Source organism: Marmota marmota, unplaced genomic scaffold (assembly GCF_001458135.2).
Source record: "Marmota marmota marmota unplaced genomic scaffold, marMar, whole genome shotgun sequence".
Classification (NCBI taxonomy): Eukaryota; Metazoa; Chordata; class Mammalia; order Rodentia; family Sciuridae; genus Marmota; species Marmota marmota.
In genome coordinates this window covers 19,239,010-19,261,794 of record NW_026000101.1, presented here as the reverse complement: position 1 = coordinate 19,261,794, position 22,785 = coordinate 19,239,010, and the positions used below count along the sequence as shown (strand labels likewise).

Below are 22,785 nucleotides of genomic sequence, written 5' to 3'. Positions count from 1 at the left end.
GCTGGTATTTGTACAGCAGATCCAGATGAATTAATTGAGATTCCCTTTCAATAGAGAAACACCATGCAGGCAGAGCCCTGTGCAAAAACAATCTCAGAGTTAAGCCTTCTACAGAAGTGAGTTGCTTTCCCTGGGTTTTTCTATGTGGGTTACCATGGCACTCTCTCTGAACATATTTCATATTTTAAATATACAAAAATACCACAGAAACTATTTGGGCAATGTCTGGAGGGAACAGCCCACAAATAACGTAAATGTATTTCACTTTATTTTATAACAGGTTATATTGGCTTCAGACAGAACTGGTTTATTTAGACTTTTGCTTAGTCACACAGTTATTATTTCTCTGACTTTACATCTAGGGGAGCTGGAGCAGAATGAAGCATACCGGTCACATCAAAGCTAGCAACTCCACTGGAAGGAAAGCCAGGAGTGCCCTTTGCCCTAGGTCTCCTCTATGGGTGGAGTCAAAACCTAGGGGACTGGAAATCTCCCTCAGCTTTATCTATCCCCTACCTTTGTCCTAGTTATAACCAGGTCTAAGCCAATTTTAATTACTTTAGTGAAATCAGTTTCATTGCCTTTTCTAGGGATTGATCCTCTTTTAAAAATAAACCCTCCTTAGAAAGGGAATACCCTTGTAGTAGCTCATTGTGAATGAGTAAATGAATAGATTTCTTCTTTTATGAGAAAACCCCCAGGCACTGGAAGAGTATTGGATCCACTGGCTGGGAAAGAGAAGATGCTAATGCCAGGGAGAAGGATTTGGAAAGTGAATATGAAAAAACTGAGGATGTATTTTAACTGTTTCGCAATTTTTCCAGGGACTGCTGACCCTGCTTCTCCTCCCTTCTTCCTGTCCCCAAGGAGGAGCATCTCAAACAAGGTCTAATCTGCTCCTAAAGGACTGAGAATAGAAAAAAATAAAATAAAATAAAAAACATATACTTGACAAAGCAAAGGTGCAATTCTCTAGCAGATGTTTAGTCCAAAACCCTGCATGGGCCAAGATCAAATCAAAAATTAAAGGATTTCCTATTTGGGCCTTTTCCCCCTTTAGCAGGTACAGCATACAATGCTGCAAAATCTAACCATGAGGTTTCTGAGGGCAGTGACACACAGGACTTTTGGGGGGAGGGTTTTTGTTTTTGTTTTTTGTTTTTGTTGTTGTTTGTTTGTTTGGAGTGCTTCTCTCCCTTGCCCACCTCCACAGATACAAAAAGCCAATATCTACCTTGACATAAATTTACATAATACAGCCAGAAAGAGAGTTTCCGATTTGCTCCAGGATTTGATATGCACTTGAACTGAACTGGATTTTCAAAGTTGGAGGACAGTATAGGAAAGAGCACAGTACATACTTCCAGGCAACATCTTCTTCTTTTGCTTTGCCATGAAAAATCAAATAACTCTGAAGTTCATATGACCCAGGACATTCAACTCCAAGAATCTCACCTAGTAGAGAGGAATCTTGGGACACATCCTAGAAAACATCCCCAAGTGTTTCACATAAAATCCTGAACCTGATTAGCTTTTCCTATAGTAGTTATGTGGCAGGGCCTGCTGACCTGGGAAAACCTTGCATATTCCAGAGAAAAACTGGTGTCTACTCTTTGTAGATAGTTGTTCAAGAATATCTGCCCCCTCTTATCACAAAGCTCCTTCAAGCAGCCAGCTTTTGGTGGTTCTGGCAAGAATAAAGCTATGAAAACCCTGCATTCTCATCTAAATGTCTACCATGTCTGGTACATCTCACTCCATGGTTTTTCCTCCAACCATGCATTCAGCTGCACTGTTATTAAGTTAGCATTCTTCTTTAAATGAACTGATATGTTCTCATAATGTGATTTAATATTTAAATGAGTGTCTCTTGACCACCTAAAATCACCTAGTAATATGACCTCACACTTAGGGATGAAGGGCTCCTGCCTTGCACCTCTATGAACACATATGCACCCTTTCATACACTTCCACATCGCCACAGGGAAGGTTTGTCAAAACAGGGCCATGGCAGTTAGCAGAGGTTGGAACTTAGTGTGGTTAAATCAGAGGGAATAAATTTACATGTGAAGTGTCCTCTTTCCAGATCTCTTCGAGAGCCCCCCTACTTCTCTCTCACCACACTACATGGCCTGGTAGGTCAGAGGCTATCTCCTGCTTACCAGAGCCTCCAGCCCCAACACTCATCCCTTACCCTCATAAACAAACAAAAACCAGGGGAACCCAGAGGGGGCATAGAGAGGACAGTTGAGGATAATTAATGCAATTAATTTCATTGCTCTCCAGATACTGATCCTCTTTAAAATTAACCCCTGGACCCTAAAGATTTTTATCTCCTTTCACCCAGGACCTTAGGACCCTGGAGCTGGGGAAGTGGGCCAAGGAGTCCTGACTACACCTCCGTCTCATCTAAGCTGAGAGTGAGGGTCGAAAGAGGCCCCTGGCTCAGCTCCTGCTCACCAACAGGCTCTGAGTGCCATTATTTTCCTCTGACACAGTCAATCCTAAACTCTGTTAACAAGTGACAATAATGAGTGGCCCAGCCTCTGTGTTTTTATTGTGCTGCCTATTTAAGTACATTTTATTAAAGCTAAAAGATAGGCAATTTTTTAAATAATGCCAACCAGAATAATTATTCCCCTGAATAATTATTTGTATTAATTGCACAAGCCAATCATGACTGAACAAAAATAGTGAATTTCGAGTACTTCCCATAAAACAGAAAATAAACTTGAAATAGTGATTATCATTTTAAAATTTTATATTAAAATTCTCTTTTTAAGTACCTTAAAGACTTTACATCATATTAATAATTATTACCATTTGTTGGCACTTAACTGTGTGCTATGTACCATGCTAAGCTGTTAATATGTACTATATTATTTAATCCCTTTTCTTTCTTCCTTTTTTTTGGTGGTATACATAGGGGATTGAACCCCAGGACCTCATGCATGCTAAGCAGGTGCTCTACCACTGAGCTAAATCCCCACACTTCTCATTTATTTTTATTTTTTTATTTTTCCCCCTTTCATTTAATTCTATAGAATCCCTAAGAGGTGGCTAGACTCACAACATTTTATGTGTAGGTAACTGAGACTCTAAAGGAAGTGAAATATATGCCCAAGAGAATACTACTTATAAATTATGAAGCCAGAATCCCAAAGCTAGTGCCTTAACACTCCAATAATATCACTCTAAATCCTAAACTATCCCCCATAAAGATAAGCCACGGGAAGTGGAAAATGGGTGAGCTTAAATCCGTTGTCTGTATAAAGCAAAGAATACATTTTTCTAGATAGGAGGCCTTATTTTGAGCTTTTACCAACCCAGTGGAGGACTTGAGAGCAGGCTCTTAGTAATTTCTAATTTTTTACTATTTGAGTCTTTCAGTTAAAGAGCCTCTATTAATGAAAGAAAGTGGTTTGAACAGGGCAAAAAGTCCTCAACTATTGTATTTTTCCAAAAGTAACACCAAAATGACCTGGGTGGTAATGCATCATAACAGTCTGACTGGAAATTTCCCCTCTGGTAGTTGGCTTTTGACTAAGATGCCTTTAATATTCCCCTCAGCTGGACCAAACTTTAGACAGCTTTCTTCCTGGGCTTCCTTTCTTGGATAATTTACTTTAGAAAACTTGGGGCTATAATTCTTTCTCTAATCCTCTGAGATGTAAATCTCTGTCTCTTGCCACTTTCATAACCCAGCAATATCCTTCTCAAGGATCTGGATCTTTCTCTTTGAAACTTAATCACCAAGAAACCTCCCAGACCCTAGGGAAGCTTAGGAGCCTAACTTCAATAAGCACTATTAGCAAACACTGAAGACCTCATCACATGGATCCATCTACTCCCTAACATGCCCTAGTACTTTTGTACTAGCTTTCTCGGGACTTAAAAAGGCTCCCCACTTTTGTTTCAGTGGAGTTGACTTCTATCTCTCCCCTCTATTGCAATAGACTTGAATAGCTTTCCTTGAATGTCTTACTCCATCCTGTGCAACTTTTCTTTGATGATGTTTTTGATTCACTATAACCTGTGTCAACCCCATATTCTCTCCATCAGCAATGACTCTGTTTGTAGGGACCCAGGAATTGCAAATTCTCTTACAAGATGATGTGAAAATGAGCTCTGGGTGCTACAGGTACTGAACACTGCTGACCCATGTCTTCTACTCCTCTGTGATCAGCTGGCAGGGAGGTTGCAGGGAAATCCTCTCAACAAAAGCAATATATACCACCTTCAGCCCAATTCAAACCTCCCCCCCTCCACTCTCACTGCCATCACCAGGGCAACTTTCCACTCTTTGGGGTTGCTGGTAGGTTTATATGAGCTTCTTCAAAGAAGCAAATACCCTTGCCCTAAACTCAAATAGAATGCATCTGGAAATGTTTGAACTCCTTTATCTTCTTTTGTTCTTATTGTTCTAATTAGTCATACATGACAGCATAATGCATTTTGATTCATTGTACATAAATGGAGCACAACTTTTCATTTCTCTAGTTGTACATAATGTAGAGTCACACCATTCATGCAATCATACATGTAATGATGTCTATTTCATTCCACCATCTTTCCCATCCTCATACCCTTCCCCTCCCCTCATTCCCCCGCTGCCCAATCCAAAGTTCCTCCATTCTTCCCATGCCTACCCCATTATAGATCAACATCCACATATCAAAGAAAACATTTGGCCTTTCTTTTGGGGGGGATTGGCTTATTTCACTTAACATGATATTCTCTAACTCCATCCATTTACCTGCAAATGCCATTATTTTATTCTCTTTTAACGCTGAGTTATATTCCATTGTGGATGTACCACAGTTTCTTTATCCATTCATCTGTTGAAAGGCATCTAGGTTGCTTCCACCTTTTACCTATTGTGAATTGAGCTGCTATAAACATTGATGTGGCTGTGTCACTGTATATGCTGATTTTAAGTCCTTTCGGTATAAACCAAGGAGTGGGTTGGCTGGGTCAAATGGTGTGAACCCCTTTATCTTTTAGAACTTGAAGAATACAGATCACAACCAGCTCACTGAAACAATACCTCCTATTTCACAAAATTTCCATCCAATCTGCATTGTTGTATGCAGAGTCCCAGCAGATGTTTGCCCCTGCTGTCAAGCTTCACCTGTTCTTCCCTGAGCAATTGTGATGTTGATGCCCTGAACTGGATCCACTGGATTTGACAAATAAAAAGTTAAAAGGAAAAGGTTTTAAATAGTTTTTTAGAGGACACCAACTAGTCCCTAGAAGAACCAAATCTTTAACTCTGTGCCAGAGGTTAACTCTGTCCAGGAGGCTGTGTTTACAGCGTCTCCAAGTAGACATTATCAAAGCATTTTGGCCCCAACAACTCTAGAAACCACTGGCCCTGGTCAGGGAGAAATTAATGGATTTAGAATCTATAGGTCTATGAAGCAAGTTATAAATTCAGTCTGGGATAAGAAAACACAAATCTATCATTGAATGTGTATCTCCTTTGTGCCAAGTGCTTTGCATCCTCATAAGCTTGACAGGTAAGCACTATTAACCATTTTACACGCAGAAAAGGTCAGAGTTAAGATTCCAACTAGAGTCTGTTTGATTCCAAAGTTTATTCTTCTCTTTTCACTTGATTTTTGGCAGGTATTGAATCAACCTTTAACTCTTACTTCTTTGTTCCCCAAGGAATGTAGCCCTCTGTTTAGCATTCAGAGGGTTTGCTTGGTGGTTCAGCTATCAAGTATTTTTACAAGTGGGGAGGTGTGACTAATTGAGGTAGAAATTAAGAAGAAGATTTTTTTCTGAGAAGCTAATAATCTAGTTTAGACATATTTGATCTGGTGTCCATGTAGGACATGCAGTTAAAGGGGTCTTTTGTGCTGTTATTAACCTGTAGTTCAGGAGAGAGATATGGCATATAGATAATGATTTGGGACTTTTCATTGGCAAAGAGTTGCTTATAAACCAGAGATATGGATGAACTACCAGGTTGAATGGAAAGAGTTAAAACACAAAAGACAAAGCCCCGGAGCCAAAAAGAAGAAGAAAATAGTAAAGGAGACCCAAAGAAGGAGCAACTAGAAATATGGAAGAAAGCAAAGGGAACAGGGAGAGGAGAAGACAGAGTGATGGAAGACGTAATCAACAGAGTCTCATGCTTCAGCAAGATTGAGTGAAGTGAGGTTACGGGCAAGGTTTGGTGGTACACAGCTATAAACCCAGCTACCCAGGAGCTGAGGAAGGGACATTGCAAGTTCGTGGACAGCCTGGGCAATTTAGCTAAACTCTGTCTCAAAATGAATCAAAAAGGGCTAGGGATGTAGTTCAGCAGTAGAGAGCTTGCCTAGCATCATGCACTTCCTTAGGTTCAATCTCTAGTACTGCAAAACGACAAAAAAAAAAAAAAAAAAAAAAAAAAGCCTGTGGGATTTGGTAATGCTTCAGGGCTATGTACCGTTTACATACCATTTCTCACTGAATCCTCATAGCAACTCTATGGAGGAAAGACTATTATCAGTGCCATTTGAAGGATGATAAAAAACCAGTCACAAAGTGGTAAAGTAATTTACACAAAATCTCAACTCTCATAGGTAGAAAAAAATCTGATTTGAATCTAGGCAATCTGATTTCAGACCCTGACTTTCTTCTCCTCAAGCTAAACTGCCTCTCTAAGTAAAAGAAGGAAGGCAGGATTAAAGTTAGGTAGGAAGGAGTGTCAAGAGAGGCTTGCTATACACATTTGCTTTTGGATGGGAATGTTCTGAGTATGATTTTAGTGAGAGAAAGGGATCCATGGGAAAAGTCTAAAGATGCTAGAAAGAAAAGAAAGCAATGGAAAGAGGTTCCAAGGGAAGAAGGTAAGATCAAACACAATTCCTTATCTATTATTAATTCCTCAAACCCTTAGGGATTAGGGATTCAATTACAAACTACAGAGAAGGGTCCCTGCCCCAGGAAGTTTCGAGCCCAGCAGTGGGAAGACAGATGAGAAACAAGAAGCAGACCAACAACCTAAAGCCAGGTATGTGGGAACAAATTGGGTAGTGGGATAGGAAGTAACTTCCCACATATAAACAAAGAGAAAAGGAAAAGGGGGAACCTCCTAAAAATAGAAGGGAGAACAGAAGAGTAAATGGAGGGGACCAGAGGGAGAGAAGAGGTGAGGGGAAAAGAAGTTTGGGGGAATTAAATTGATCAAATTATGGTATGTGTATGTATGAATGTGTAACAATGAATCCCAGTATTAGGTGTAATTATAGTTCACCAACAAAATAAACAAATAAAACCTGAAGTGTGGGGAAGAGTCTTGTGGAGATTGGATGGGATGGGTAAGACAGAGAACAACAGGAAATTAAACCAAGAATTAATAAATGGGGTGGCATCCAATTAAAAAGTTTCTGCACAGCAAAGGAAACAAGAGCATGAAGAGAGAACTTACAGAATGGGAAAAAAAATCTTTCCTAGCTACTCCTCTGTCAGGAATTAATATCCAGAATATATAAAGAACTCAAAAACAAAACACAAGAAAAACAGCCTAATCAATAAGTGGGCAAATGAATTGAACAGACATTTCTTAAAAGAAGAAATACAAACAGTCAGCAAATAAGTGAAAAATGTTCAACATCTTAAGCAATCAGGAAATGCAACTCAAAACTACAGTGAAATTTCATCTCACTCCAGTTAAAATGGAAGTCATCAAATACAACCAGTAACAAAGTCTGGCAAGGATGAGGGGAGAAGGGAACACTCATACACTGTTGGTGGAATTATAAATTAGTACAGATACTAAGGAAATCAGTACGGAGATTCCTCACAAGACTAGAAAAGGAAACACCAAATGACCCAGCTATACCACTCTTCAGTATTTATCCAAAAAAACTACTTACTATTAGTGCTCTATAGCCATACCTGCATATCTATGTTTATAAGCAACACAATTCACAACAGACAAGTTATGGAACCAGCCTAGGTGACTGTCAACAGGCAAATGGACAAAATAAAAATGTGGTATATATACCTGATATTTTACTCGGCCATAAAAAGGAATGAAATTGTTATATGCAGGAAAATGGATAGAACTAAGAACATCATGCTAAGCGAATTAAAGTCAGTCTCAGAAAGTCAAGGTCATGTGTTATCTCTCATATGTGGAAGCTAAAGAGAGAATAAAAGAGATTATTTTTTTCTATGAAAATAGAAGGGAGACCAACCAGTACAGTAGTAGGTGGGGCACGGGGGAGGGAGGAAGGGAGGGAAAGGGGAGGCATGGGAGAATGAAATAGACTAAGTTATGCTATGAGTGGATATGAATATGTAAGAATGAATCTCACTATTATGTATAATTGTAATGCACCAATAAAAATATTTTTTAAAACAGATGGAGAATAAGGGGTGAATGGCATGAGGTGCTGCAAGGGAGGTAAGCACAATCCCATGGGAAGTGTTTTTTAAAAATGTTGACCAGATCTCACCCCATCCGATAAAATCAGAATGTCTGGGGGAGGCACCTGGCGTGGTTATGCTTTTAAGCCTCCCAGAGCAGCCTGAGAAGAGAATTGTCATTTTAGTGCAAGCTTTTCTTTTCCTTTTTTTTTTTTTTTTTTTGGTGGGAGGGCAAGTGCTAGAGATTGAACCCAGGGGTGCTAAATCACTGAGCTACATCTCCAGCCCTTTTTATTTTTTATTTTGAGACAGGGTCTTGTTAAGTTGCGTAGGACCTCCCTAAAGTGTTGAAGCTGACCTTCCTTGAACTTGCAATCATCCTGCCTCAGCCTCTGAGTCACTGGGATTACAGGCATGTGCCACCGTGCCAGGCTAGTGCAAGCTCTTCTTGAAGATCATGACCAAGAGTTTGGTTTTTAGTGAGGATGCAGCTGGAACCATCCAAAGGTTCCAAGCAGAGAAATTACATCATTACATTTACTATTTTAAATATTCAAGAGAACTAACTGGGAAAAAGAATTTAGCTTTATAGAGAAAAAAGCAATTCTTTTTCTAAAATGGGGAAAAAAATGAGAGATAAATACAGGTAAGTTTAAACAGGTAAGTTTAAAGGTGAAATGAAAAGTTCACATCTAAGAACTATTTTCTCCAAGAAAGAAAAGACTTGGTTCCTCTTAGAGTGATTTAAGGGTGTGGGGATACAGTTCAAATGAGAGATGGGAGGACAGCAAGAGCCAACAAAGTGGAGTAGGAAAGGAAGACATCTGAGAAAATAAAAAGGGTCCCTATATCTGGGGCTCAAGGAGCCTCAGATCATGGCAGAAAACATGGCTCCTTAGGTAGAGTCATCAGCATCAGTTTGCAATAAGAGAGACTGAGGCTGCTGGGCTAACTGAGGAAGTGCAGAGGAAGAAGTAGGTGGTACAGAATTGAGAGTCCTCAACCAGAGACCACCAGCTGAATTAGAAAGAAAACCAGGGTAACTGCTTAGACTAGAATGCTTGTGATCCTGACATCTTGATGCAGTTGAAGAACACAGAGAGAGAGAGAGAGGCTCGTAGGAAGGATGTGGACATGGGGTGGGATTGTTTAAATGCAGCAATTTCAAGCAAGGAGGACATGTGGGCTGTGAGCACATCTTCAAGGAGCTGTGCACACAGACAGATATTAGTTTATGGACCAAAGGGCTCGGAATATGCTACCCCAAAAGATGCTACTTTGGCATAAGGAGAATTTTGATCTAGAGGCAACTAAGAATCAACAGAACAGAAACAAGCATTCTACCCTCCTCCTATCTGCCTAAAAGCTAGGCACAGATTTCCCTTTGTGAAGTTGCTCCCCATCACCACCACCAGAAAAGGCAGAATGAGAGAAGCTCCAGATTCAGCCCAGAACTAGCACTAAGAGGAATTTGCATAACAAAGCTTATTTTAAAATAACCTTGCTCTTCTATTAGTTTCCCCCACATATTTACCCTCCCACAATTTATTGTACTTAGAAGCTAAAAGTGCTTTTCCTTTTTCTTGTCACTTTTGCACAAATGTATCACCCTTTGTTAAAATGGTATATAAGCTTCTGGGTCTAACTGGCTCATTGGGGTTTTCCTTTCACTTCTATGAGGACTCCATAAACATATCAAATAAACCTTATTCTCTTATTAATCTGCCTTCTTTCAGTTCCTTTTGTAGGACCCAAGTCACTGAACCTAAGCTTTCATTCTTCCCTGATAGGGCATTATTTAGATTCTGAATTAAAAGTGCCCTACAACCACCAAGTATTAGTTTTGTTGTTAGGGGCACTGGGGAGATAGCCTTAGGACATATGCTTGATAGTGTTTTGGCACTTTCCTAAAGCACTTAAACCCTGAATAAAACAATGTTTACCCATATTATCCCAGAGGGTGGGAAAGTTCTATTAAGGAACAATTTCTTTGGCTGGGGGATGTTGGTGGTAAGCACTTACCTAGCATGCACAAGGCCCTGGGTTTAATCCCCAGTAGCACAAAAACAAAAGAATAATTTCCACCATTGTTGTCATAAAATCACTAAAAATCAGTGTCTCAATTCAAAATGTCAATCTGTTGCTGACACCTGGTTCCTACAACCCCTGGTTACTTTTTTGGTCTTGAAATGCCTGCCAAGATCTTGGTTGGCCTACTGCAAGATGATTATCCATGGGGCTTTTTCCCAGTCAGCTGGAAGGTTGGCTGTGAAAGCCAGCTGAAAACCCAAGGATAGCTTTGGAGAACGGAGGATGAGAAATAGGAACTGAGGTCCCAAGCACCTGGCTATGAAAGGCAGCAGAGTACAGAGTTAAAATTCCTGCTTCAGTAATCAGATGTAATCATTTCCACTTCTGCCTTACCAGCTGAGCAGACTTCCACAAATTCTATTCTCAGTGTCTTCTTCTGTACAGTAGGTTAATAATTCTTACTCTACCTGCTTGTTTCAAAGGTTAAATAAGATCAAGTATGTAAAGTGCTAAGCATTAAATTTGGCACACAGTAAATCGTCATGAAATTGTTATTATCAGGTTTCCAAACAGTATGCTTAGATTAATGAACTGCTTCCAAGTCATTGCTGAGGGGATTTAGCCTATTTAGAGAATTCTCCAACATAATTATACATCAGTTGGAAAGTGGCAGTGGGAAGAGTCATGATTTATAGCCATAATCAATTTTGAGCTATCAACATGGAATCCCTGAGTACACATGTGGCTCCTGGGAGCCCTGGGAGCTGGCTCCCATACACCACTGGTTGGTTTTCTGGGAATTATTACCAAAGGTTCTTGGGAATTCATTCATCTATTGTGTGTGTGTGTGTGTGTGTGTGTATGTGTGTGTGTGTGTGTCTCACCTACTCTATGGTGATCCAAGAGTCTATCATGCAAAGTTGATTGTTGTTTTTTTTTAAAGAAGAAAACCTGGCTCTTCCTTCTCAGAGGCTGCATTTAAGCCATCACAGCATTGTGAACTAGGAATCATGTGGAAAGAGCAATATGGCCATGGAGTTCAGGGAGGAGCACCTCACCCTTATGAAGGTTCAGAGAAAGCTGCAGCTCTAGACATGTGGAAGCTAGCCAGCCAGGCAAAGTGAGACCCAGGGGCTGTGGTACACAGAGGGAGAGAGGCCAAGGCGCTATGATCTGAAGTGCAGGAAAACAGAAGCTAAGAGGTTAGTATAGCAGAGCACAAAGGAAGGAGCTGGACTGGAGATGCTAACCTTGACCAGGCCGTGTGGGCCTGGGAGGCATGTTAGAGGAACCAGCATAGGGTTTTAAATGGAAGAGTGAGATGGTTGAGGAGAGAGAACTTTTTCAAGAGGGAGGAATCAATCAGCAAAGTTGAATGCCTCTAAAAAATCAAGATGAAAGCAGGAAAACATCACTGGAGGTCCCTACTGGCCTTGCAGAGGTGTGGTGGGACGGATGCCAAATCACAGAGGTGGAGGCAGCGGGGATAGACAATTCATTATAAAGACAGATGGGGGTTGGGTGTTTGGTACAGTGGTGGAGCACTTGACTAGCATGGATGAGGCTCTGAGTTCCATCCCCTACAAAGGAGGAGGAGGAGGAAGAAGAGGAGACAGATGGTGAAAGGGTGGAAGAAGATTAAATAGTAACTGCATAGGAATGTGAGGTTATTTAAGTTCAGAGAGACCTGGACATGTTTAAGTGCTGATGGGGAGGAGTCAAGAGAGACGAAGAGGCTGAGAAGATAGGGAAAAGATGCACAGGGCCAGCCTGGGCCTAAAATGTACCCCCCAGCTTCCAGTCACCTCTCCAGGTAGAAACAAAATCCCAAGGACCTCAGGGCACCCCCAGAGTCCACTGTCCTAGGGCGGAAGAGAAGGGAGTAAGGGACTAAGTTACACAACTGGGGCGACCATGGCTTGTGTGCAACTTGTGCCAGGCTCCAATTTTAGTCAAAGCACCACCATCCCTTGGCGGGGGATCAAGAGAGAAGTGATTCAAATTTATTATTTTTTAAGTTACTCTATGGAACACAGCTTTGGATTCTTTTATGAAAGTAAATCTTTAAATCCTTTCAATGCCTAGAAAAGAGGGTCTACACTCCTCAATCCAATATAGCTGATGGAAAAACATTTTGCCTAGTGTTATAAAATTCAGGAAAGTCCACATAAATATCCAGACTTCCAAATTCTCTTGGCAACTTGAAGATCTGACAACCCCAGCACTGTGCAGCCTCTATCAGATGAACTCAGTGGTTGCTGCCTCATCAGAAAGGAGCAAATACTCACCATCTCGCTTGATATGGCCTCAAACCAACCACTTCCCTGACTGCCTGGCCCCTAGGGGGACTCTTCTGCTCTTGCTGGAAGATAGCTTAGATGCTGCTGTCACCTGTCCCAACCATGCTTTATTATCAAGTACCTCCCTGTGTGGGGGGCAGAGAGTAGAGCACTGAGCATGAAACAATAACCACAACTCTGCCCCTGCTCACAGAGCAGGGAAGCTGGAGAGACAGGCAGAACTTTAATCTCAGCAGGATGGGGCTGCTGGCACCCTATGACAACACAGATTTAACTTTGCATTTAGAAAAATATTCCAGCTGTCTGCTCGTCCCACACACCCACTGATGAACAAAAGCACATTCAGAATGGATGCTCAACTTGCTATAGAAATTTTGACAGGAACTTCCTGGAGTTTGACATTGTACGAGGCACATCGCTTTAGCAGTCGGGCCAGAGCCACCTTTTGAAGAGGGCAGAGAGAATAGTTTAGTACAATACAACAGAATTTAAAAGAAGCACTGGAATGTTTTTGGCAATAGCAGTCTCATTGCATTCCTTCCCTTTTTCTTTGCAAGCTGGAATTGTTTCCAATATTGTGCCAAGATCTGACCTGGTCTTTGCCAGTCTCAATTGAAGATAGATTGAAACGATAGAGCAGGTATGATCCATAGGACTCAGAATGTTTGTTTGTTGCTAAAATTCTTGCAGTGATCATCACATTGGCCAATGTAAGCACCTGCCTGCCCATATCCCTTGAGGGTATTATTTTTAGAAGGAGCTTGGTGAAACAGAAGGGCTTTATCACTATTGAAAGAAGAGGAAAAACAAATTTGATAAAATTTCAATACAGACTAGGAGAAAAAAAAAAAAGCTAACCTGAAATTCTGACCTGTATCTTTTGCAGTAGAATTAATTTTCATTGAATAAGAAGCAAAGATTAAAACACCCAAGGCCTTGAAGAATGTCATACAATAAAATTAAACTAGAATATTCTTGTTTTGAGAACAAGTACCAATCAAAAACTCTGAAGGGGTGTGAAGGTTGAGGGAGAGGAGGCAGGTTGTTCTAAATTTCAGGTTTTGGCAGTTACAGGATTTGGGAGTAAGATCTTTCATGCCACTGTGTTAACTCAGGGGTCTTCCCTCTCTCTCTTACAAATCAAGATGACAACTCCGTGGGTTGTGGATCATGGACTATTTGTCTGGATTTGAACCTCAGCTCTGATATATACTAGCTAGGTAGTATGTGAGAGGGAGAATTACTCGTCACCGCGTGTTCCTTTTTGCACACTTGGACATTTTTTCTATCTTCATTAAGGTATAGTTTATATATAATATTCACCCACTTTAAGTACACAGTTTAATGAATTTGAGTAAGTATATAATCAGGTCATCAAATAACCATTCAATCAAGACAGCCTAACATTCCCTTGCACCCTTGGCAATCAATTCCCTCCTCTACCTGGACCCCAGGCAAATACCCATCTGTATTCTGACATAATTGGTTTGCCTTTTCTACTGTGTCATAAAAATGGCAACTTACAGTATATAGCACTTAAGCTTTTGCTTAGTATGCTTTTGAAATTCATCCACATAGCTGCATGTTCTAATATTTCATTTCTTTTTATTGCTGAATAATATTCCATAGTATGAATGTATGACAAATTTGTTTAACCATTCATCAGTTGATGGATGTTCAGATTGTGTCCAGTTTGGGACTATCATGAATAACGCTGTTGTTAACATTTCCATATAAGTCTTTATGTTGTACACTTTACATTTTGTTCCAAATGCATGTATTCTCATTTTTAAAATTAGGGTGTGGGAAGAATCACTTCTCTGAATAGCTAGAATCTGGAATAAATGAATATAATTATAGTTTGGCTGGCCAAGATTTACATAACTTCTCTCCACATGCAGTACTTGGTGCCTTTTTATGTATTATGTATGTAAATACACAAGAACTATTTGGCTTCCTCTAAGCAATACATCTAGTTGATTTCCCTGGCAGACAAGATGAATCAAATCACTGTGATTATGTTAAATGCTTCTGTGGCCTGAAGGGTGCTTGATTTTCTTAAAAAGAATCTGTCCTATACCCATTGGCCATTTGTATATATTCTTTTGAGAAATATCTATTTAAGCCTATTGTCCATTTTTTAATTGGGTTATTTGGGGGTTTTGCTATTAAGTCAGGTTCCTAATAAATGCTGGATATTAATCCCTTGACACATGAATAGTTTACAAACATTTTTCCTATTCTGTAGGCTTTCTCTTCACTCTTGATTCCTTCCTTTGCTGGGCCATAGCTCTCTAGTTTTATGGAATTCCATTTGTCTACTTTTGCTTTCATTTCCTATGCTTTTGAGGTCTTTTTGTTTTGCTTTGTATTTCTACTGTGATTTCTTTATTTCAAGCCACAGGTCTAGCAAGTGATTTCTGTAACTCATGAGAGATAAGTGTCTAATTTCATATTTCTGCATGTGTATGTTCAATTTTCCCAGCACCATTTATTAAAGACTGTCTTTTCTCCTGTGTGTATTTGTAGCGACTTTGTTGAAAATCAGTTAGCTATACATCTGTGGGTTTACTTCTTTTTTCTCTTTTCTATTCCATTGGTCTATGTGTCTTGTTTTTCAGTCAGTACCATGCTGTTTTGATAACTAGAGCTTTGTAGTATGTTCTGAAGTCAGGTCATGTGCTGTTGCATAGAAGGGAGACTATAGACAGCAATAATGTGTTGTATATTTCAAAAATCTAGAAGAAAGGATTTTAAAAGTTTTCACCATAAAAAAAATGACAAATGAGGGCTGGGCTTGTGGCTCAGCTATAGAGCGCTCATCTAACATATGAGAGGTACTGGGTTTGATCATCAGCAACACATTAAAATAAAGGTATTGTGTCCACCTACAAAATATATTTTTTAAATGACAAATGTTCAAGGAGACAGATATATTTAACCTGATTTAAGTATTTCACAATGTATACAGATATTGAAATATCATGTGGTACCTCATAAGTGCATATAATTTTATGTACCAGTTAAAATATAAATTTAAATAAAAATTTAAAATTTTAAAATGTTAAACAACAAAAATATAATAATCTTCGACAGTTATATGCAACATGATATAGGGAAGGGCAATGCATGCATTTAGATCAAAATTAATGTATGGAGATAAAAGTTAGATGAGTGGCTACCTCTGGCAGGGGTCACTGGCATTGATGGGTGCAAGGAGAAAGGAGTCCACAGGTTGTGACTGGGTCTTAGGGTGCAGGAACTGTTCTCTACCTTCATCTGGGTGCTGCTTTCCTGCATAAACACATAGATAAAAATTCATCCAGAACCAGGCACAGTGGCATATGCCTGTAGTCCCAGCTACTCAGGAGGCTGAGTGGGAGGATCACCTGAGCCCAGGAGTTTGAGACCAGCTTGAGCAACAGGGTGAGATTCTATGCACTTTACTGTATGTATGTTTATATTGATAAAAAAGTCAATAATCATAATTATTATTATAATTATAACCTTTCAATTTCAGGTCAAAAGAGATCCTATATATGATATGACTGGCATTAATCTTGGCACATAATAAAAGGTGTGTAATAATTCATTTTGCTCCCATGCTTTCATTTCCAAGGGAAACAATGTTTAGCAATATGTTAACATTACAACTATGTATTTACTGGTTTCTGGTCTGCATAGATGGAGTCACTTTGGGTCCTCTGAAAACTGATGTATCCTGAGGTACAGGCAGGGGCACAGATGGGCTCTCCACACATCCTATCTTGCCTCACCTGAGTGGATGCCAGCACAGATTTTCAGTTGTATGTTGGAATCTCTAAGGTCCAGCACCAGGTCCAGGGCTATGCTTGCTACCTCTTCAGCAGGAAGGATGCCATTGGCCTTGGGCACCCCACATAACAACGTATCTGAAAATATAGGAAATAATAGCACACTTGAGTGAACTGTAAAAGATTGTAGGTTTTTTTCAAAGGTGACTGGCAAGGGCTTGTCCTCCCTTTGCAACATAGAAGGTTTATGTAGGGCAGAGGGTGTAGAAAATACAAAGGATTGGGTCTTTGGGAACAAAAGTCACTAAAATTTGAGTGACCTGGACATAAGCAGATCTAATAAATCTTTCTGGTCTACATGTAAACAGATTGTCTCTTGACAACTATTAGTCAATGCTTCTTATATTCAAATAGTATTGCCCTCTCATATTTAGCTTCAATACAAGATAAAGAGTCTAGGGGCAACCAGCCATGTTTGAGTCAATTTCTTACATTTGTCTTTCACATTGATAAAAGGAACTCTGGACCAAAGCTTCCGAGAACCACAAAAAGTAATGCAACAACTCATGGACTATTGATTCTTTGATTTCCACAGGATTATTTAGAGTGGTGAGAGAAGTACTTAGAGGAAAGCCACCCAGAAGCTTTCAAGAGTCAGTGTGGTTTTCAAAGGTATGGAAAGTTCATGAAGATTAGGTGGCTCAATATGCCAAGCTATAAGCAAAATAGATTTCCTGGTTCAAAGCTAAATGAGACAGGAAATGAACATCTTGAAGAAGCTGCATTCTTAAGGGGAAAAAAAAGTGACAAAATCTCAGAAGCCTGGAATAGTATAATTTGTAAGTGGTTCCCCAGAGTGGGACTTGGGTATAGGGCCTGCAGGATCAGAACCTTGTCAAGTCATAATGAGCACTGGTACATCGCAGAATGAGAACTTAGATGCTTAGACACTGACCTTGACTGAGTGCTATGCTGTACTGGATAGAAAAACGGACTGGGATCTTAGTTAAAAGAGTGATCCTGAAAGATGTCTTCAACCTTTTCCAGCACTGTTGTGTAAGTGGGTGGGGAGACACTCCCTGCTCAGCACACCCACTCAATTTCTGCCTTGATGTAGAAGATGCTCTTCCTGACACAATCCTGCACATACACACACACACAGTTGTCATGGCAATTGAGGCACAGTCTAAATAAAAACATAGATGGAGGCTATATCTGAAAGGAGCCAATAATTTAAACATTTTGGTTAAAAAAACATATTTCAGTAAGGATGAGGCAACCTCTCTGTCTACCCAGTAGCAACAACAACAACAACAAAAATCTGTCTACACACACTATCCCACTTAAGTACTGAATCCTGAGATCTTGGGATACTAAAATAATTAAAACACTGGTATTTAAGGCATCAATTATTTTTCAACAGTGCTTCTAAATGGAGTTTTGCCAATCTCTTCTAGGTTCTAACCCACCAGGAGTTATAGGAACTAGACTATTGAAAAATAACCACCAAACCAGTATAGCAAAAACTTCCGGCTTGGGGAAAATATTTTTGGACTTATTGGAGGACCGCAAATGTCAACTCACCAATCATTTTTACCACTTGCAAATGTTCCAAAACTCAGTTTGAATTCTATTACCTTAGGGGTTAATAATTCATTTAGAAAGATACATATCTAAATTATATCTCAAGTAATCAGAAAAAGTAAGATAGAGATAATAAAGATGCCTGTTTTATAATCAACGAGAAACTTAGTTAATTCATTTCAACAACCTGACATACCACGAAAAGTATCATCATGATTAACAAGAATTATCTAAGCAATTATTTTGCAGTGGATACTTAAGCTACAAAGAGATATAAGGATCGGTGAAGTCTATCAATACAGGCCACACTGCAACGTCATACAAGGTAAATGCCCAAATAGTTAGAAAAGTGGGTGATTAGGAAAACTTTGAGTAGGCGAATCAAATTTCAGGGGGCAAGTAAGACTTGAGCCAGACTATAAAAAACTGACTATCGAGCCAGACTCTATAATCACTAATCACTAAACTTAACATTTAAGCATCCTGGAAGCAAAGGGGAAATATTACAGGTTAAATGAAAGTTTGGGTGGTTTGGCAAGAGATGTCCTATAAAAGAATAATGAGAAATGAATCTGTGCAATGAAGAATTAACCAAAGTGATGTCCAGTCTTTGCTTCCAGCTACAAGGAACTGGTCTCCCTTCAATGTCTTGCATGATAGGGGGCTGTGACTACTAACAGTTTAACAGTGTGACTTATAATGGGGCCTTGAGGTCACACAGTATCACTTATGACCTCTAGAGGAATTGATGATTAATTAGCCTGACCTCTAAGAAAGGATGGAGACTAAAGGTCAGCCACACAATAGTATGCAATTGGGCCCCAATAAAAACTGTACACCATGGATTTGGGTGAGCTTCTGCAGTTGGCAAGGTTCTGTGCATTTTGTCACACATGGTGACCAGAAGGAGGTCATCTGACCATCTACGAGGAACTGGTCTCCCTTCAGGGAGAACAACAGCGCTTTCTAGATGGAGCTTTGCCAATCTTTTCTAGGTTCTAACTCAACAGGGAAAAAATGACTGACAGCTCCATAGTTAGATTCCTCCTGGATGCTGCCCTGTTTTTTCTTCCCTTGGCTGATTTTAATTTTTCTCTTTTTGCTATAAAAAAATCTTTAATAATAGGTATAATACTCTCTTGAGTTCTATAAGTCATTCTAGTGAATTATGGAACCTAAGGGTAGTTGAGGGAACCCCCAAACTTGTAACCAGCTGATCTGAAATAAGGATGGTCCTAGGAATCACTAAGCTAGCAGCTGATGTTAGAAGTGAGGCCGTCTTGTGGGGACTGTTCCCTCAGAGTGTACAGTAAGCTAAACTCATTGTCAAGGGGAGGAAGTCTGGGATGTGGGGCACTGGCTGCAAGCCTGAAGAGTCTGTGCATGATGATGTAGGCTATTAAGTTTCTGATTAAGAGAACAGAATAAGCAAAGTTGGTTTCATTTCCTAATAGTTTTAAAAAAGCCAGGCACAGTTGTGCATGACTGTAATCCCAGCAATTTGGGAGGCTGAGGCAGGAGGATGACAAGTTTGAAGCCAGCCTGGGTGACTTAGCAAGAACTCGTCTCAAAATAAAAAAATGGAAATTGCTGGGGATATAGCTCAGTGGTAGAATGTCCCTGGGCTCAATCTCCAGTACCACAAAAAGAAAGAAAATAGTAAATGCAAGAGACAGGAAGCAAGGAAACTGGTTAGGGGACTATTTTTGTCCACATGTAGGAAGATAAAGGTCAGATCTAGAAAAATGAAAGGAAAGGTGTGAATAACATTTATAGAAAACTTATGTCATGTCAAGCATCATGAGTACTCTATATGCCTTTCATCTACAAAACAATCTACATGGTCAGCAAAATTATGATGCTTATTTTGCAGATAAAAAAGAACTGAAGCACAGAAAGATTGACTAATTTACCCAAAATCACCCAGCAAAAAAGTGGCAGGGCTGAGGTTTGACCCCAGCTGGAATCTGACTATAGAGCCTGACTCACAACCATTCTATTGTGGCTATAAAAGGGAAAGGCCAGAAAGAGTCAAGAATAACTCTAGGGTTTTGCACATTGATAAAGAGAAAGCTACAGGTGCCCCTACAGCCCAACACTTCTATTTTACTATGACCAAAAAGGCCATGAGCCCAGGAAATCTTGGCTGTACGCATAAATATGTCACTAAATACTTTACTAAGTCACTTAAATTTCCTGGGCTTCAGTCCCTCTTCAGTTGAGTAAATCTCTAAATTCCCTGCCCACCATGAGAAGCAGCAGTCTGAGTAGCCAGCAACATGAGTTCTTGAGTCTGACAACTTTGGGTCTTGGTTCTGCATTTAGTAGGTGTGACCTTGAGCAAGTATGGAGCCTTGGTGTTCTCATCCAGGAAATGGAGATTATGATGATATCTGGGTCATAGGAATGTTGACAGGTACATTAATCAGTGGTCCACATCAAGCCCTTAGCACAATGCCTGGCATGTGACTAAGCATCTGATACATGGTGGTGTTAGTATTAGTTTTCCAGCTCTATCTAGCAAGCTAGGAGATAATGCATAACTTGAGAGCCCTGAAAATACCATTCCAAATAATTACACTGGCCATACTCATAGGTGAATAATTAATTTTTCAATTCTTATTAGTAACTGTATGAAAGAAAAATATATATTTTTATTAGCTACCCTTGATGCGGGTGCACCACTCTGGACTCTGCTGACAGCCATTGTTGTCTAGTGCAGCAGGGATACAGACTGAAGCATAAAAGTTCACACTGACACAGAACCCCATTGTGCACCAACAATAAAACAGACAACACTAAAGGATGAAGATTTAGCATCATAGCATACTTTGACCAAAACACAAGTTAATCAGTACTTTCATAAAGCACAACAAAGCAGAACCTTGGTCCCAATCAAGTCCCAGATGCCTAAGTACTTAATCCATTTTTATCAACTCCAAGCAAAATTTACTTCAAATTTAGCCAAAGGATTATTTCAGCTTTCTCTCTGTATTCCTTCAACAACGGCCTTCAGAGATAATGTTATGACCCTCACCCACATTTCTGCATAATGAGCCTACCCTGAGTGAATAAAGAAAAATCCTTTAAATCTAGGGATTACTGAAAAAAATCAGAATCCCTACCTACTATGTATTTAGTGTCCTATTTACTCATTAACAGCGAGATTTGTTAAAAGTTTTCATCTTTTGCTGGGAGCACATTTGGGTCTAAACATCTGTTCAATGGTTCTGAATTAGAGGCACAGGGAAGAAAAGCCCAAAGAAATACAAGTGAACTGTAAGGAAAATATGGTTGTTTAATTCATTGTCCTGTATGATAGCAATTTTAATTTCATGATACAGTGTCTTTCAGTAATGAAAGACAAGAAATTCTAGCAGCACAATAGTTTCATCAGCACAGTATTTTTCACTAACAGAAAGAAAAGGAATTGTGTGAATTGCAGTGACTCATGCAATGGTCTGCATGGGCAGTAGGTCCAGTAACGAAGGTGAACTGGGAGAAGCACCATTCCTTCTTCAAGTGATTATCGATCTCAGTCCTTCTACTTATTACTGCACCAGGCTGAAAGCCCCCTGAGGACACAGATCCTATCATTTCAGCCTCTTAAGTTTGGGAGCTCTACTGCTAACACAGGGCCTGGCACATATGGGGTTCTCAATAAATATGCACTGAAAAAAAGAACTGTAAATATTTTCTAAGACTATTTTCAATTTGCCTGTTGGGTAATGGAACATTTTGTTGTTCCATTCTCAATTTATACAATTTAGAAATTGTCGTGATTATTGATAGAATGATTTGATCTAATTATTATCCCATATTCACTACCTAATCTTTCAAAATTTACTTCCTTTCCTCACTGGTCATGAGGAACGGGAAAATACCAATGTGAATAAATGGGGGTGCTCTAGTTGCACAATCAGTTAGCACATAGTACTTAATCAACAAACAGGCCAGAGGGGCATTAAAGGTCAATGAGCGAATGCCTTAGAATCTGACCACAAAAATAAAAGGATAAAGCCAATTTGTTTCCCATATTGAACACAAATGGTTCTTAGTTGTGCATACCTGTAGTCCTAGCTACTCAGGAGGCTGAAACAGGAGGATCACTTGAGCCCACGAGTTGAAACCACCCTAGGCAACACAGTGAGACTCTATATAAAAAAAAAAAAAAATGAGGCTACTAAGATTTGTTTTCTAGGTGCTTACAACTGAGGAAAGTTGGGCTTTTCGTGCAAATAATTAGCTTCCATTAATTCCTAGCTTTGTTCCCACTAAAATTCAATATTATTGCATGTCTAAGGGAGTTCCCGCATAGTCACACTCAGCTGCAACAGTCTCCACTTTGTAGACATAATGATCTGTAATTTCATCAAAGGTGACATAGAGTATGTTCAGGAAATCCCCTACCTGATGCCGTGTGCTAGCACTAGAAAACTCAGTGAAGCCCACAATGTCACTAGCAAGGGGCAATGAGGTAGAAAAAAGTTAAATCAGGCAAAACAATCAGCAATACCTAATTAAGCCAGAGTAGCTCCTTGTTCCCTGTTCAGCACAATTTTTTTTTTTTAAGCTCTCCAAAATCTGAGCCAGAGAGACCAGAAAGTGACAGGCTAGTTAATTGCTTTAGAAAATATTCTCCATTATTTGTGAATGGTTGGTTGAGATTCTTTTTTTTTTCTTTTCTTTTCTTTTCATCGTTAGGTTTGGGTTTGGGGTTTGGAGGTTGG

The 22,785-nt window shown here is 39.7% G+C and overlaps 1 long non-coding RNA gene across 1 annotated transcript in view; it reads right to left on the bottom strand.

Moving 5' to 3' along the window:
* Nucleotides 1-16,304: 16,304 nt before the first annotated feature.
* The window catches only part of LOC125610707, a 97,043-nt gene continuing 90,562 nt past the window's right edge, over nt 16,305-22,785 (bottom strand). Inside the window, exon 3 of the long non-coding RNA XR_007340708.1 lies at nt 16,305-16,609. This is a non-coding gene — a long non-coding RNA (uncharacterized LOC125610707). The remainder of the gene's footprint in view (nt 16,610-22,785) is intronic.